The sequence below is a fragment of the Octodon degus genome, unplaced genomic scaffold, assembly GCF_000260255.1.
Source record: "Octodon degus isolate 3935 unplaced genomic scaffold, OctDeg1.0 scaffold00239, whole genome shotgun sequence".
NCBI lineage: Eukaryota > Metazoa > Chordata > Mammalia > Rodentia > Octodontidae > Octodon > Octodon degus.
In genome coordinates this window covers 336254-353963 of record NW_004524815.1, presented here as the reverse complement: position 1 = coordinate 353963, position 17710 = coordinate 336254, and the positions used below count along the sequence as shown (strand labels likewise).

Here is a 17710-nt window from a genome sequence, read left to right as displayed (position 1 = left end):
AATGCATGGTTGACTCTTCAGAAACAAATCACATGACATTCCATAATAAAATTCATTTATCAAGAATGTGTTTGGATATACGATCACCAATTAATAGAAAACAGTACCCTAGGAGATGAATTTTTTTTTTTGTAAAAAATCAGCGTCCATGATTTCCTTTCATGTTTGTTTTATATTTAATCTAGAGCTATTATTTGAATTTGCCCTTCTCCTTAGCTTCTAGAAGCAGAACAGTACGTATTTGCTGCAGTGTTGTAAGAAGTGCTAGGATTTCACTCTTTTTCATGGTTACATAATACTGTACTGTGTATACGTGCCATATCTGCTGGGCACTCAGGTTGTTTCCCTTGCTTAGTTCTTGTGAAAAAGGCTGTAATAAAACAAATGGACAATTTTTATTAATATAGTAATTTCCTTTCTTTCAGTAAATGTCATGAAGTTGGGAAACTCTCTCCTGTAGTAACTCCATTTTCACTTATTTTTAGAAGCTCCGTGCTGTCATGGATATCCTAATTTACCTTCCAAAAACAGTGTGTAAGAGTTGTTCTGCTACGCATCCTGCTCAGTACTGTTTTTGCCTTTTTAAATATTTTTAATAGTCCATGTTTGCACTCCTCTTTGGGTTTGACTACATTTTCAACATACCCTGACTCTGTTTCTTTCTCTCTTTTCATCTGGCCCTCTGTCTCTAGATATCCTTCACATTTTCCAAAAAATAATAACCATGTTTCCTACTGATTAATTTTCCTCTTGTTTTTAGAACCTGTTTTCTATTTTTGATTTCTCATGTGAGACAACATTGAGCTTATTTTGCTTTTTTTCTTTGAGCCATTGCAACAGGTGTCAGATGGTAATTCATGGTAGCTTTTCATTTTATTCATTTTAAATGAAATGAGAAAAAAGATAAATTAGCAATGAAATACTTTCAAAATAGGTTAGTAGGGCAGCTACAATAATCAATACATTGCATATTGTTGTCTTTGTAGAAGTTATTCAGAGGAAAAGTATAGACGTGAGATCTTGTCTAAACAGTACTGGCACAAACCTTTTTTCTCTTTGAACTAAAAGAAAGTAGCTGTATATCTATCTTAACTATCATATATATGTTATATACATGGAACCATGGCTATGATAAAGAAATCAACCAACAACAACAAATGTTGGAGAGGCTGCAGGGGAAAAGGAATCCTTCCCCGCTGCTGGTGAGAATGTAGAATGGTGCAACCATTATGGAAATCAGTGTGTTGCCTCCTCAAAAAACTGGGACTGGAAATCCCCTTCAATCCAGCTATCCTTGTTCTGGGAATTTTCCCAAAAGAACTGAAAACTTTATATCATACTGATTTATGTTCATCTATGTTTATAGCAGCACAATTTGTGATAGCCAAATCTTGGAAAAACTATAATGCCCATTTCCTGAGGAATGGATGAAAAAGATGTGGAGTTTTTATATGTGGAATATTACTCAGCTATAAAGAAAAATAATCCCTAAGCCTTCGTAGGAAAGTGCATGCAACTTGAATCTCATAGTAGTTTTAACGTTGAGTTCCTTGACAAATAAAATTTTCATTTTTTTTTCATGCATTTGTAGGCCATTTGAATTTCAGAGTTTGCAAAAGGCCCATTCATACAAAACTCCCCTATTTTATGGGACAGCTTTTGTTCCTTATAATTCTATAAAATAATTCTTAGTAGATGAACGGTTTAGAATTTATTTCTCATTCCATAGGGCTGTTCCTTTATTGTTCTGTTTCATTTACTGTTCAGAACCTTCTTAGTTTGATAAAACTTGTCTATTTTCAATTTTGTTTCATGTGTTTTTGTTGTCTTATCAAAACATACCAACAAACAACTGCACGAGTGTCTGCAAGTATTTTCCCCTGCTTTCTTTTCACAGTTCAGTAATTTCAAGTCTCTACCCTTTCATCCATTCTGGATTACATTTTTGCTAGAGTGAGAGGGATTACGTTTCAAACTTCCATATGTGAATACCCAGTTTTCTTAATACTACTTATTAAAAATACTGACCTGTTTCTGTGTTTGTTTTTGTTTTTTATTCTTAAGTGGAATAAAGGGGATTTGACTGACTTTGCCAAATGCAAAAGTTACATTTTTTAGTTATATAGGTCTTGCTTTAACTTGATCTTAACCATCCAGCAGAAAAGTATAACTACAAGGTCTAAAAAGTAATGCCGTATTAATATGCTGAGTTGTAAAAGGCTCAAGTCAACAACTTCAGACATTGCCAGTTTTCTCGATAACCCACTACTGTTATGAACTATTGGACTGTATTGGATTATTTTGCTGAATTTAAGTACCAACAATCTTTAGACTGGTTTCAAGTATGAAAAGGTCCTTTAAAGATGTCTCCAAATACAACTTCTCTAACTGCAGTGGAATACCCATCTCTGAAAAAACAAAATGAAAAAGGGGGATATGTTGGGAGCCATGAAGCTAGGAAATCGATCAAATATATGTAGGTGGGACTTGGCTCAGTGCCTAAAAGAAGCAAGCTACCTCAGTCCTGAGATGAACATCCTGTCTGGTTGAGGTTTGCTATTAGTTACTAATCCACCTAGCATCACGCATTGCTAACTTCACAAAAGTGTAAATAAAGGACAGTTTTGTTGTGAAAAAAGGGGGGGGGAAGGAAAAAATATATGTATACATAAGAGAGTTAGAATAGGTATACAGGTACTTTCTCTTAGTTCACTGAGAATGAATATTTGTGCTAATATTGTTCAGACAAGATGTCATATCTGCATCTTGTCCTCTGAATAACTACAATGAAGACAATTATATGCAAAGTGTTAATTATAGTAAATGTCCTACTAATCTGCTTTGAAACTGCTTCATTGCTATTTTATCTTTTTTCTCATTAAAATGAATAAAAGTTATAACAGAAATATAAGTGTACTACTCCAATAAATCATTCTCTTATTGTTAAAAAAAGAGAATAAATAGTAAAAAACATTAGAAATGATACAAAATTTCTTTAAACACAACAATAGGAATTTCACCATCTTTGTTGTATTGCATAGTCGTGTCTTCAGTTAGTGGTTTTCTAAATGTTTTGAATATCAATTGATTATACATCTGCAGGATTATTTCCGGCTCTTGTGTTTTGTCCCGTCAGTCTTAATATATGCTACTAGCATGCCTCTTGGTTGTGATGGCCACATAGAATATTTTGAAATGAAATGTGATTTTATCTTTATCATTGTCCATTTTTTTCCTCAAAATTTTGTATCTAGGTGGGGTTTTTATACTTCCATATTAATTTTATAATTATTTTTTCCAGTTTTGTGAAGAAGCTGTATGAATTGAAGCTATAGATCGCTTTGAACTCTGTGAACATTTTAAACAATGTTTTTTTTTTCAATCAATAAACATGGGAGTTCTTTTGCTTTCCTTGAATTCTTTTCCTTTGACTCCATCACAGTTTTGTCATTGTCACTGCAGACTTCTCTCACTTTCTGGCTTAAAATCATCCCTAGATAGGGTACTGGGGAGATGGCTCAGTGGAATAAGCACTTCCCTGGCAAGCGCAAGGGCCTGAGTTCAATTCCTGCTTCTGAAAAAAATATTCCTAGATATTTTGCTTTTTGGAGCTATTTTATTTGGAACTGTTCTCATGATTTTTTTTAGTTAAGTTAATTATTGGTTTATACCAGTGTTGCTGAGTTTTGTACATTGATTGTTTATTCTGAAACTTTGATGAATTCATTTACCCATTCTATCTTCTGAGTCTATAGTTTTTATATGAAGTGATGTTGAATTTTATCTAATACTTTTGCATCTTTGCCATAATCATACAGTTTTTCCTTATGTCTTTTTGATGGGCTCTATGGTGTTTATAGATTTGTATATGTTGAATTGTTCTTGTGTTCCTGGGACAAAACCCTCCTGAAAACAAGTGGGAAGATTCAGGGAATAAAATGAGAAAAAACAGATTAATATTATAACTGAAAGCCTAGAAATGCAAAGGATCATTAGGGATTTTTACAAACAGCATATTCCAATAAATCCAAACCTCTAGAAGGTGTTAATGAGTGTCTGGCCATTTATGACTTTCAAAATCTGAATAATGAATAACTAGAAAACCTGCACAGAGCAGATACTAGCAATGATGTTGAATCAGTAATACATTTTCTGAACAGAAAATGCTCAGAGCCAGATGTCTACTTTTGGATTCCACCAAACTTTCCCAGAAGAAGGAATATAATTTCTTCTCAACTGATTACAAGAAAACTGAGAGGGAGAAAATTTTTTCCAAGCTCCTTATATATGTTAGTTACCCTGATGCTGGAATTGGACAAGACAAAAATAACAAAGGAGCAACAAATTCACAGGCAAATATTCTTGTAACAAAAATTCTTGGCATTACATTCTTGTTTTGGTGGCCAGCACAGCAAGCACAGGGTTCTGGGGCTGGCTAGGCATACAATACTGAGGAGTGAACCCATGTCCTTGTGCTTGGCAGGCAGGCACTTAGACCACCGAGCTATCTTCCCAGCCCTGAATGTAGAATTTGAAAGGGAAACATTTTGAGGAGGTAACATTTTTAAAGAGCGGCTTAGTAGCCTCATAGAATGGGAGTCAATACCACAAATTGTCAACTCAGCATAGCTACACAGAGGCAGGCATCAAATCCCCTGAGCAATGTTATCTGCTGCTTGGTGAGATTCAGAGGCCTGTGAAAGGGCCAGTCTCTAACCTAATCCCAGTTAAGAGTCTACTATCGCTGCATACCAATGCTTTGTCATTGCCCTGAATATCTGAAGCACACATAAAATGATTAAAATTCAAGAAGAAAAAAATTGTTGGAGAATCAATATTTCCTACTGACCTTAATTTTGGGGGATGGGACACTCAGTTTTGCCCCTGTGGATGCCTACCAACAAGTCATCCACCACAGTCATTAAGCACAGCATATCAAAACAAAATACACGCACCAACTTGTCTTCAACCTTCCTTCCTCAAGAAGGAAGATTTCTCATGTGACAGAAATTAAAAAAGCAGGCAGAAATAGTAAAGGACACTCAAGATTTAGAGGCAGATTTATTGAATGTTAGATAGCATTGACTGGAAATAAATTGTTTCTCAAATGTCAGGGTTTGATAGCCCAGGAAGAGAGGGAAGGGCCAGCGACACAGATGCGGAAGCCTGCCCTGGCTGCAGGGGTAGGGGTGCGCACACTTGAGGTCACAGGGTTGGGCAGATCTGGCTCTCCTTAAGATTTTTTTTCTGGCTAGAGTTGGCGTTTCTGTCAATTGGTTGCCCAGAAGGCTTGGTGTCCTTGGTGACAGGTTTCCAAATAGCAGCAGGAAACAGTAGCAGGATGCCTTTGGCCAAAATAACTTTGTCCAACATGACAACAGTGTTTCTAGCCTGTTAGACTCCTTTCCTAACAGAGCTACTTCCATCTGTAAACAGGGTATACTCAGCATCTGTCGGCGGGGGGGGGGGGTCCATTTTGAAGTCTAGTCATCCAGAACACCTTGAGCTACCTGGACAGTTAAGTCTCAGGCTAAGGTGAGCCTTCCAGTTTTCTTGATCAGAAGGACAGTGGCTCTCAGTGCACAGAAGCAAAGAGAGGAAGCAGAGATTGGATCCAAGTACATGCACAGCTAGACCACGGGGGTGCTGCCAGGGCTGAATGCCTGAGAAAGCATTGTTGTTTTTGTGAACTCAAGGATCCAGATTCTATAGAAGTCAACAACTCCAAGAAATCTGCAGAGCTTTTTCTCACAACCAGTTTCTGCAAGATATTTTAGTAGATCCTTTCTGCCTTTCCAGCAGGCAGCATGGGTGTCAAGAATCACAAGTGCAGTGATCTTCTCTGAGGAGGGTACACAAGTTTTGAACCTCTGCGACGCTGAGCCCAGCTCAGTTGACTTTTGCGACTAGAACTTGTGTCTTTCCACTTGAAGAAAAAGGGGGTCCAGCTGATGGTCCTGGCAGTTGTACCAGCAGGCTGTGGTTGGCAGAGGACTGGGGCAGTGTGCACAGAGGGCAACCACAGGCATTGGCAGCTTGGAGATCTTGACCTGGTCTTACAGGCAGGAGAGGTACATTTTAGCATTTTGATCACCTGTGAACATTTTGAGGCTTCAAAACCTCTGGAATTTTAGTTGAACTTCTAGCTGAGTCTCTAGTGGCATGAGGTACTGTCTGGTATTTTCTTTTCCAGCATACTCCTAATTACTTAATGCCTGCTAATCTCCTTCCAGCTTCATGATTTATCACCCACTGTCTTCAATTCCTCGAACCAGTCCACTTTGTAGTGGCCTTCTGTTTGTGAACAATCACTTGTTCACAATAAACTGAGTGGTATTACTTTTATTGATTATTCATATCATCTCTCTATATTTGGCATAGTTATAGGCATTTATTGTTTTTTCTTTACTTCTCTCCTTTTAAAAATATTTTGTTGCTAAATACAGTTGCGTGTATTCAATGTTTGATATATATCTTATGTGGTGCTTACCACAATCGAATTACTGGAGCAGCCACCATTGCCCATACTTGTGCGTGTGTGTGTGTGTGTGTGTGTGTGTGTGTGTGTGTCTGTGTGTCTGTGTATCTGTGTCTGTGTATATGCATCCCAGTGTAGTGATGATATATGAACTTTATCTCTCATCAAATTTCATGTGAGCATTGCATTGGCTAACAACTTACTCACCATACTGTATTAGATCCCCAGAATTTATAAATGCTGTAACTGTTTTCTATGCCTTTTCCTGCCTTCTAATCTGAAAAGATGAAGAAATTAGATTTATGCTATCATGCTAGAATGATATTAGTGGGAGGGAAAAATGGAGGATTTAATAGAATTTACTTTACAAAGCTGTTGTGATTGCTAAATTAATTGAAAATTTAAAAAATATCTACATGTGAGACTCAATAGTATTGTTTACTGGCAGCTTTAAGGTAGGACTACCTTAAGGACTGATTTTCCTGATTTTGCATTTTTTCCACATGGATTTTATTTTATTTTGTAGAACTGCATTCCATAATGGTGCAACTAAAAAATTTAAGGTTCTGAAAAAATGAAAGTAACTGTATTTTCATGGAAAACATTGTGACTTGCAGCAGCCATGCCCAACATCAGTAATGTTCTAGCCTGCATCTCAGCGATTGCTTGTCGTAGTGAAGATTTGATGCCACAAAAGACTCTTTGAAAGTATGGAAGAGAAATATAATGTGTAATCTCTGTGATTCATGTCTTTTTTCTGAGTTGGAAGAATTAATTAAATAATAAAAATTAAAGTCAATGAAAGTATAATGTACCCATAATACTAATTAAAATTGAGAAATGTCAAAGCAGAGAAACAGGCAACAATGTTAATTCAATTAAAAGTAAGTGTATTTATTCCAGTTTTAGAAAAATAGGAAAGAACCTATAAAAATGGACTGGAAGTTATTGAGAATGTCAACTGGAATTAAAACACAAACTTGAGTACTTCATCAGTCACTTCAGAATTTATTTTAACTTGCATGTTTATAAGTGTCAAGAAAACAGGTTAAGAAAAAATCATAAGCAACCCACTCAGGTCTCTTATGTCCATCTGTTGGACAGAAACTTTATTTCCCTCAATAAATACTTTCTGCTCTTTTAATGAAAAAGAAAAAAAATATATAGCACTTATAAGTATATTGATTACTGAGTCACAGTTAAAACACAGGTGAACACAAAAACAATGACCAAATTATGAGTGGGCGTGACACCATAATTTGAAGTAGTTATTATTTCAGCACATTCACAAGATTTCAAAGCAACATGTAGCATATAAAGAACCAGTAATGAATGCAACTACAAGATAGGCCCACCAAAACTATGAAGAGCAAGACGTAAGGATAGAGATAATGTGCACACTGACCGTTCGGAAGAGTGACAAAGCACACCTTGCCCTGAAATTGGGAATAAATGTACAAGGACACTCCCTAATCCCTCTGCAATTTCTGTTGCTTACCACAATGTCCCACTACACTCACTTTCCCTACCACTAGTGGTTTTATTCTGTATTCCTGTAATGTAATTACACTACAAAATTAGGTTATAGTATGTATATATCTGTCTCAAAAGAGGCAAAAGTAAATTTAATAGAATTTACTTTACAAAGCTGCTGTGATTGCTAAATTAATTGAAAATTTAAAAAATATCTACATGTGAGACTCAATAGTATTGTTTACTGGGAGCCTTTTGTTAAACTCTCTGCTTTCTTTGCTTATCTAAGGCTACAAAAGTATCTACTGTGTGTAATATGATACATAAATCAATGTTAAGTCCATTTTTGCTTTTTAGTTCTTCTGGATTCTAACATGACAAAGACTTATGCATATGAACTAATTCACGGGAATCATGTTTTATAAAAGCCTAAAAAAGTAGAGCAGAAGTTATTCCAGGTCCTTTGCAGGGCATATTTCACATCTTGGTTTCTCAAGCTGTAGATCAAGGGATTCAGCATGGGGATGACAAGAGTGTAAAACACAGAAGCCACTTTTTCAGCATCACTGAAGTGGCTGGCCCTGGGCTGCACATACATAAATATCAATGTCCCGTAGAACACGGTGACCACGGTCAGGTGGGACCCACAGGCGGAGAAGGCCTTGCGCCTGCCCTCTGCAGACTTCATCCTGAGAATGGCCATGAGGATGAGCAGGTAGGACACGAGGATAACCAGAAGAGAGGAAACCAAGTCAAAAGCTGCTAAAATCAGAATTATCAATTCAATTTCATGAGTATCTGAACAAAGCAAAGGTAACAGGGGGACACTGTCACAGTAGAAATGACTGATGATGTTGTGTCCACAGAAGGATAAGCTGAAAATCTTTATGGTAATTAGAAGAGACACACATGTGCAATAGAGGTAAGGAATCACCACTGGCACCCAACACACTCTTGGGGACATGATGACAGTGTAAAGGAGAGGGTTACAGATGGCCACATAGTGGTCATAGGACATCGCAGACAGATGAAAATCTCATTAATAATGAACACAATAAAGAAAGCCAGCTGTGTGGCACAAAAACAGTAGGAGATTGTATTTTCATCTTCAACAAAATTTACCAGCATTTTGGGTCCCACAGCTGTGGAATAGCCAAGATCAGTGAGAGCCAGGTGTTGGAGGAAAAAGTACATGGGGGTTTGCAGTCGGGGGTCCAGCTGGGTGAGGACGATCATGCCCAGGTTGGCCAGCAGCGAGGTCAGGTAGATGGTGAGGAACAGCACAAAGAGTGGCACCTGCAGCTCAGGACGATCTGTGATGCCCAGCAGGATGAATTCCGTCACCACCGTGATGTGCTCCTTCATCCAGGGTGCTCAGCAAATCTATTCTAGATGTAGATACAAGCATCATCAAGAGTTTTTCTAACTCTTATGGTGCACAAAGCTAGTACAAGCAAGTAGTTACAAACATTTCACCTGATGTTATTTGAAAATTAATACTCTTTTACAAATAAATTTATGCATAATCAACATTAGAGTTAAGAACATGAGGGGCCAGGGAGATGGCTCAGTGGAATGAGTGCTTCCCTGGCAAGCACAAGGGCCTGAGTTCAATCCCCAGTTCTGAAAAAAAAGAAAGAAAGAAAGAAAGAAAGAAAGAAAGAAAGAAAGAAAGAAAGAAAGAAAAGAAAACTTATTTGGGGCTGGGGAGATGGCTCAGTAGAATAAGCGCCTGCCTGGCAAGCACAAGGGCCTGCGTTCAATCGCCAGTTCCACAAAAAAAAAAAAAAAAAAAAGAACATGAGCAATCAGTGTTTTTGAACAAATAATAAGAACAAAGACAGTAATAAACAACATAAAACAATAAAAATGGTACAGAATTCCAAAAGAAGAATAGCAAATTAACAGTGGTTGTTATATTACACATTGTTGTCATCAAATTTGTTGCTGAGATTACTCTAGTGTAAGAAGCTAAAATTCAAATAATCAGTGGTTTTTAACTATAGCTGTTTTCATGCTCCAGAAAACATTTTTCAATGTCTAGACTCATTTTTTTCATCACAAGTGATGAAGACAATAAATATGCAGACAGTAAATACACTGACATAAAGATATACAGGTATGGATGTATAAGGTAAAATTTTACAAAGTTGATATTGTCTCAGATACATTTCTCTCGCTGGTGGGAGAAGATACCTGACACCCATTAAGGAAGGAAAGGTTTATTTAGCTCACAGTTAGTGGAGGCTTCAGTCGATACTCAGCTGGCTCCAAGGCAGAGGGGCACGTGGCAGAGGGCACCTTTCACAATGGTGGAAAGCAGTAAAGAGCAAAGGGAGGAGTAGTGGCTGCAGGGGCAAAGGCGAGCCTCTCCCCCTTCCTTACATTGTAGTGCAGATTACCCAGCCTAGGGCAGGGGCAGCACTCACACCCATAATCCCAGCATTGGACTGAGAATTAATCACAAACTCTAGATACTGCACCATGACTGCACATGGCACTGGGAGACAGCTAGAAGCAAACTATAACAATAATGGAAGTGAGTCTTCAGTAAGTGTGATAATCCCACTTCTCTATAGGACTGCCATGTCAGGGTTGTAGTTATCAATTACCGCAAACAGAAAGTTCCAAATCTGGTAGTATAAAACTGTCTAAGCCCATGTTCTGAAAATAAATAAACCTGGATCCAAATGTAATTTTCTGAAAGCTTATTTCTCATGGCAGTTTAGCTAAAATTTCAGTACATTGGATATATATTAGATTTTTATGTTTTTAATGTCAAAAATTTATCACAGTGGTAATCATATGAATGTAAGCACAGAAGACACAGGGAAACATATGGATTGAATGAATTCTGTATTGTAATTTGTATGTTAGATTCAAAAGATCATTTTACTCAAAGTATGCACATAGTCTAAAATATCATGAGAGTGGAAGAAATCTCAGCCTATGGGGAGAAAATAATGTTTAATATTGGTCTTGTACAATGAGAACATACAAACAGTATCCTTTACATACAAAAATATAGAATAAATTTTTATAGGGTTAAAATACTTTTTGAAAAATAACATAGAGACAAAAGAAAATACACTACAGATGGGTTGCCCATATATTTATAGGTTTGATTTCTTTTTTTTCTTTTTTTTTTTTTTTTTTTTTTTTTTTTAAGACAGGCTACACAGGGTGTACAAGGTGTCGCTGCGTAGATCGGACTCGTAGTGATCCTCCTGTTTACAGCTTTCCAAGTGCGAGATTACAAACCTGAGCCACTGCACCCAGTCTCAGTCACCCTCTCAGCATGCCCCAGGGGCAGGGCTGGCATGGCAGGCCTGAGGATCGAATCCCCGGCCCCTGCATCTGCCTAAGCAGGCGCTTTAATCCACTGAGCTAGTTGGCCATCCCTTCTAGGTTTGGTTTTGAATCTTAAATGTGCAGGCAAAACAAACTTCAACAAATTATGATATAGCGTATAAAGCAGATAAATATATATGCAATTGAATAGAAATAAAGCTGAATATGCTAAATATTAAAATGATATGATGAAGTGTAAAGAATTTTACTATAAAATGTTTATTGGTTTTCAAAATGATGAGCTCAGGTAGCTTCTTTTAAAAGTGAAAAAATAATATTCTGTAGGTTGAAAGTAATAGCGAAGGTAATCTCATAGTGAGCTGTAAATTAAAGAAATACAATTCTATAATATATAAAGGCAATTTTATGTAACTTATACTTAAAAATATTAACATACCATTTTCAAGGTTGTGGACATCTATACTCTAGCTTTATCTCCATGGACACATTGTTTCTTTCTTAGAAATGTGAAAATGTGCTAATGAGTCACAATATTAGAAAAGCTTTCCACAAATTCAATAAAAAGTCTATGCCTTGTCTATTTGCTTGAACTTATTTTTGTTTATTTATTATTTTTTATTATGGATGTCAAAGCAATACCCAAAAAATCACATTTAATAAGGACACATTTTCTTCATAGTTTTTTAAAAGGCAAATGAACATCACCAACTTTGGGTTTCTATAGAAAGAACCAGATTGTTCTTTATAGTTTAGCCTCTGTTAGTTATTGGTTGCAATGTTTAAGAAAAAGGCTCTGTGAAATAACTATATCTGATTTTCTTCAGATGGCATTGAAAGTCTAAGCACATTCTGGAGCATTTTAACATTTTAACATTAAGCTGGCTTCTTAAAATATTGTAATTTTTAGTTAATATTTTTCATACCTGAATTTGCCATAGAAACTTTTTTGTTCATTACCAAATGAGGAAAGAATCATATGTACACCCTAATTTTAGTTATTATTATTGAGTACTGAACGGCTTTTTCCGAGTTGCAAAGGCCTAGAGTATCTAAATGTACTTGGAAGTAACGTTAACACAAGCAGTGCAATAGCTTCAGGTTTTATGATGTAAAAATAATGATAATATCATTTTAGTTCTGTTTCATTTTTATCCAACTGTGACCTCAATTGGAAATAAAACTTTAGGAAAAATTATTTTATCATTCCAGAATATTCTAATGATTGATATGCTTGTAGTCTACCAAACTACATAAAATATTTTTAAAATTGTATGAAGAAAGAAAGGAAAGCCCTATTTCTGCTTAGGCACTGTTAAACGTTAGCTAACACAGAGTATTAGAGCATAAGGAGAAACACTTTGCTAGGCTTTGATGTCAGATAAAAACGGAGCACCACAGCGGTGCCTGCTACGTCCTGGCTGCCCGTACCTCAGCACCACGTACAGCACTCTGCCGTTGTTACCTGCGTAAAGGCTCGTTCCTGGCAGGCCAAGTGCTTCCTGAAAGGCACTGCTAGGTATAATTTATGGAATTTGTTGTCCTTCACGCTCTCCCTAAAGATATGTTAAAACACTGGCTGGTTATCTATGGAGCATTTGAGGGTTTAATAAAGTACCTAGAGACAGCCCATGAATCAAGGACTATGCGTTCATTAGTGTGCTACGGTTCTCCAGAGACACAGAACTAAAAGGAATTTAGTAGAAGGGATTTGTCACCACCAATTATTCCCTTTTTCTTAACCTTTTAAAATTCATCACCAAAAAATATAGAAAATTGTATATTCCAATAATGCTGGTCTTTATGACAAGTTTTCACAGACTACTTACATAATCATGAAATGTGTAGTTAAGACATTATCAATAATTCTTATGTTTGGGGTGAAGAAAAACAAAAGTGCAAGGAACTTCTGGAATGGGAAGATGAGGACTTCCATGAAGGACTAGGCTGTAGGCTAGATCGGAGGTGTTCCACGTGTCTTGTGTGTTCTGTGGTGAGGCGATTGGAACTATCCACGAGGAAAATAGTTCTTGTATTGCTGCCTGCTATTAAGAGGTGGGGTTCATGGGGAGAATTTAGGTCACAGAGGGTGAGCCTTTGGGCAGCGTGTCCTGTCCCCAGCCCTTTCCTCTGTGCTTTTCTTGTTCTATCTGCCTCCTCACTGCCTGGATGCAGTTGTTTTCCACCAGACCTTTCACCATGACGAGTCTGCCTTGGGGCCAGCCATGAATGGACCGAAACCTTTGAAACAGTGACCTGAAATGAATTTTCTCTCTTTCACTTTGTGTATACCTGGGGTTTAGGCCTGTCAACACGAAGAAGAACCATATAGCATCGTTCTATAAGGCCAATGAAAATAGTGACCACTATCTTAAAGAATAGTCACAGATCTCTGACTACCAGTATTACTGTAGAAGCCTTGAGAACTCTATCAGCCAGCTAAAGGAAATCTATAGTCCAATTGTTCAGGAAAGAATTTTTCAGTGAAGATTTTCTCAACTTGGGCATTTCTGATATTTTGAACTTGATAACGTTGTGTGTGCTAGGGACTCTCTTGAAAGCCATAGGTCATTGTTGGAGCACACCTGTCCTCTCCACACGAGATAGTGATTCTTTCCTTATACTCCCCATCAACACTGGAATCAGTCTGATCTAGAGATATAGCCATATACAAAAGTATCCTTGGGGAGGGTATACACTTGAAGCTGCTGGGTTCAACAACAAATTCAGCAGTGGATTACAATCCATTGTGATTGGTTTGGAAAATATTATTAAGTTTAATTCAGAATAAATTATTGAAATTTACATTCAAATGTAGTATTATGAGACTTTTATTAATACACTATTGAAGTTCTCTAATATTCTTATCCTGACATGCTTAAGTCCCCTTACTCTTATCTATTCTTTTTTTTTTTGTTCTCTTGTATATTCTTGGTAAATAAAATTGTGTGTAATTGACTGAGGTAATAACTTTTTAAAATGTACTTTTCTGTGAGCAACAGTATTTAATATCCATTGTTATTGCATGTACTAGCTGGGAAACCTATTGTAAATAAAATCTGCATCCAAAGAATGAAGAGAATGATTCTTATGGTGAATATTTATTTATTGAGTCAATAAAGACCAAGAAGTTCTATTAATTTTATTCATTTGGAGAGAAAACGGATTGAAAACTGAGTACAATATTTGTTTAAGGAAGTGATTTTTCTTTCATGAACAGAAAATGTTGGATATTACTGATGTTCTTTTGGGCTTTCGCCTCACCGTCTTGCTAAAGCTGTAAGTTCAAGGTCCCACCATGGGAAGGAATCTTTGCTGAGACAGGGACCATCTTTCCTTCTCCAAGGGTACACCTAGAGTTTGGTTTTAAGGGCAGAAAGGACAGGGTGTTGCAGAGTCTGGTTGTATCAGAAAGGCAGGCAGTGAGGCACAAAGTGAGGGTGGCAAGAAGCAAGGTTACCAAGAGCTACTGCAGTTGGGGTGGCTACGTGCTGAATGCAGGTTTCTAGATACTGTGATCCCTGCAACAGGGATTATGAATGACCATGGAAGCCAGAAGCGAGCCCCGATCCATAATGACAGGCAGAAAACACGCTGAGATGTGCAGGCATAGAAAATGTAACATTTTCATCCCACAATATCTTCACTCCTATTTTGTTTTTGAGAAAGAAGCATGGCAGAAATCAGCAAGAGCTGACTGAAGGAAGAAATGTGTGGTGTGCTCCGTGTTGCATTCATTTAATGACCAGGGTCCGTCCTACATTGCCTAGAACCAGGAAAGGTTGATGGATGAGAACAGGTTGGACAGGGACATCTTCCTAGGTTTGAATGACATCTTCCTACTATAGGACTAGGTGCTTGGTAATGCTCAGGAAAAATTTCGACATTACTGTATAGGTACATCAATATTCCCATATTCTCACGATAACTCACAATGCTTGTCTCTGATGAACAGCAGAAGACCATAGGCTTTGGGGGAACTTTCTGTGACGTGTAAGTTGGTCTCTTACTCTCTGGCCTTTGTCGTTAGTATGTTCAAGTCACAATTCAAAAATACCACACATGTCTGGGGTAGGAGGATAATTGTGAGTTTGAGACCAGCCTGGGCTACAAAGTGAGCTTAAGGCCAGCCTGAACTGTGTAGCAATACCCTGTATCAAAAAGACAAACAAACAAACAAACAAACAAACAAACAAACAAGAAAACAAAAAACCCCAGAGTCTTCCAGTGTTTGGTGCTTACCATTGTGAGAGGATTTCCTTGCCTGATGATTTTCTGATTGTGTGTGGTCCTGAAGAGCTGTCTATACAGTGGATGCTTAGAACACAGAACACAGCAGAAACAGGGAGTGCCACACACTCATGCACCCTATGGCTCTTTTCTACTTCGTTCTTTTATCTTTCTCACCACATTCATTTCAGCCTTCTACCTTTTGCCTTCAATAGCCCCTGTCATCCATCACTCTGTTGCCCAGGAAACGTCAAAAAGCACCGCGGCTGTCAGTGTACAGACTTTCCTTTCTAGTTCTCCATTTCCGCTTCCTATAATACATCACAAGTTTGCAAACCAATGCTTCTACTTACTGTGTGGAAGGGTCATGTCTAGATATTGACAGATAGAATAAGATGACAGGGCATCCTGTAGCAATGGTAGGCATTAGTTTTGAGCATAGGCCATATGTTTAAAGGGGAGTTTCTAAAAATAACAGATGGAATTGAAGTGTGGAGGCCTGTAGAAAAAGCATAGATAGGTTTAGGAAATACTGGCTCAATGCTTTTATGAAGAAACTTCTGAAGTTCACAGGAGGTGCTGAGACTCCCTTTCACATCAGGGAAGGTGTGTTTGCTTGAATATTGTTCCTCTACTTGGGAGTGGAAATAAAATCAAACCTTTGGGGGCCCGTTCTCTGCAGTGCATGTACATTGATAGTAATGAGGTGGTTTCAGTTTATGAGGATAATTGTTGTTTATCTACAATCACCAGCATAGTTACATGTATAAATATGAAAAACACTATATTAAGACTTTACTAAATGAAATTAAATACTCATGTTTCAATTGAGAAATGGTTACTGCGTTTAAATATTTTGACTTAAAGAGTAAAGAGCTCCTACTGTGAGTAATAAAGTTCATGAGATCCAATCTATTTCACTTTTCATATTTAGCTTCACATATTTTCATGGTCATCCACACACTCTCCTTTTCAAAAGAAAAAGTGCTGGGGACCATTTTAATCGCTTTCCCTATTCCACAGTTTAATGGAAAATAATTCCATAGGATAAAAATTTAATGTTTATATAAAAAGGTAGTACTTATTGGACACATTAGTCATAAAGTGGCAGAAAAACAAAAAATTATGCGTGTAGAAACAAATATAGATACAGATAGATACAGACAAAGATGCATTAGTACAATGGCTCACAAACTTAACTTTCCTTCTTTTTAAATTAATTAATTAATTAATTAATTAGTTTATTTGGTGCATGGTCTTACCAGGTAGCTCAGACGCATAGTGATCCTCCTGTCTCAGCCCCCCCCGAGCTGGGGTTACAGCTGTGCACCACCACACCCAGTTCTGGTGGCTGGCACAGTGCACATGGCATATGGTACTGGGGATTGAACCCGGGTCCTTGAGCTTGCCAGGCAGCTGCTTAGACCACTGAGCTATCTCCCCAGTCCCTTACAAACTTAATTCTTTCTGCAACTCTGGTCACAAGTATTTTGGAGGAGAATAAAATTAAATCTGTCCATGATACAGAATGAAACCATGGAATTTGATTCTGTCCTTTTCCAATTTGCCTTGCAAACAGAATCATGGAAAGAATCAAATTTTGGAGCCGAGGCACCATGAGCCATTTGTAGAGAGACAGTGTACACACACTTCAACAGTTCTCCGTACTTGTAAGCATGTGGAAGCTCATGGCCGCCACTCTGGTTACCTGCTGTAATCGTAGCGGCCAAAGGTAATCTGTAGTAATCTCCTGATGGCTCAATGCATTTAATTTTTTTTTATTTCAAAGGGGAAAAACAATAAAAATAATCATGCAGAAGAAGTTTGAAACATAATAATGGAATAACAATGATTAATGTAGTACATATTGTTAGCTTCAAAGTAGTTTCTCAGATTATAAGATAGAGGCGTGAAAACAATATAAGCACAAGCCATTCTTTTTAATGAACTAATAGAAATTAGGATCGTAATTATCTATATCTCTATCTATCTGTCTCTCTGTCTATCTATCTATCTATCTATCTATCTATCTATCCATCTGTCTATATTACAGCTGTGTGCCACCGTGCTCAGTTTTGGTGGCTGGCACAGTGCACATGGCATACGGTACTGGGGATTGAACCCAGGTCCTTGAGCTTGCCAGGCAGTTGCTTAGACCGCTGAGCTATCTCCCCAGCTCCTCACAAACTTAATTCTTTCTGCGACTCTGGTCACAAAGTA

At 37.5% G+C, this 17710-nt stretch overlaps 1 pseudogene; it reads right to left on the bottom strand.

The window, feature by feature from the left end:
* Positions 1–8363: 8363 nt before the first annotated feature.
* On the bottom strand, positions 8364–9316 carry LOC101579140 (annotated as a pseudogene).
* Positions 9317–17710: the final 8394 nt, after the last annotated feature.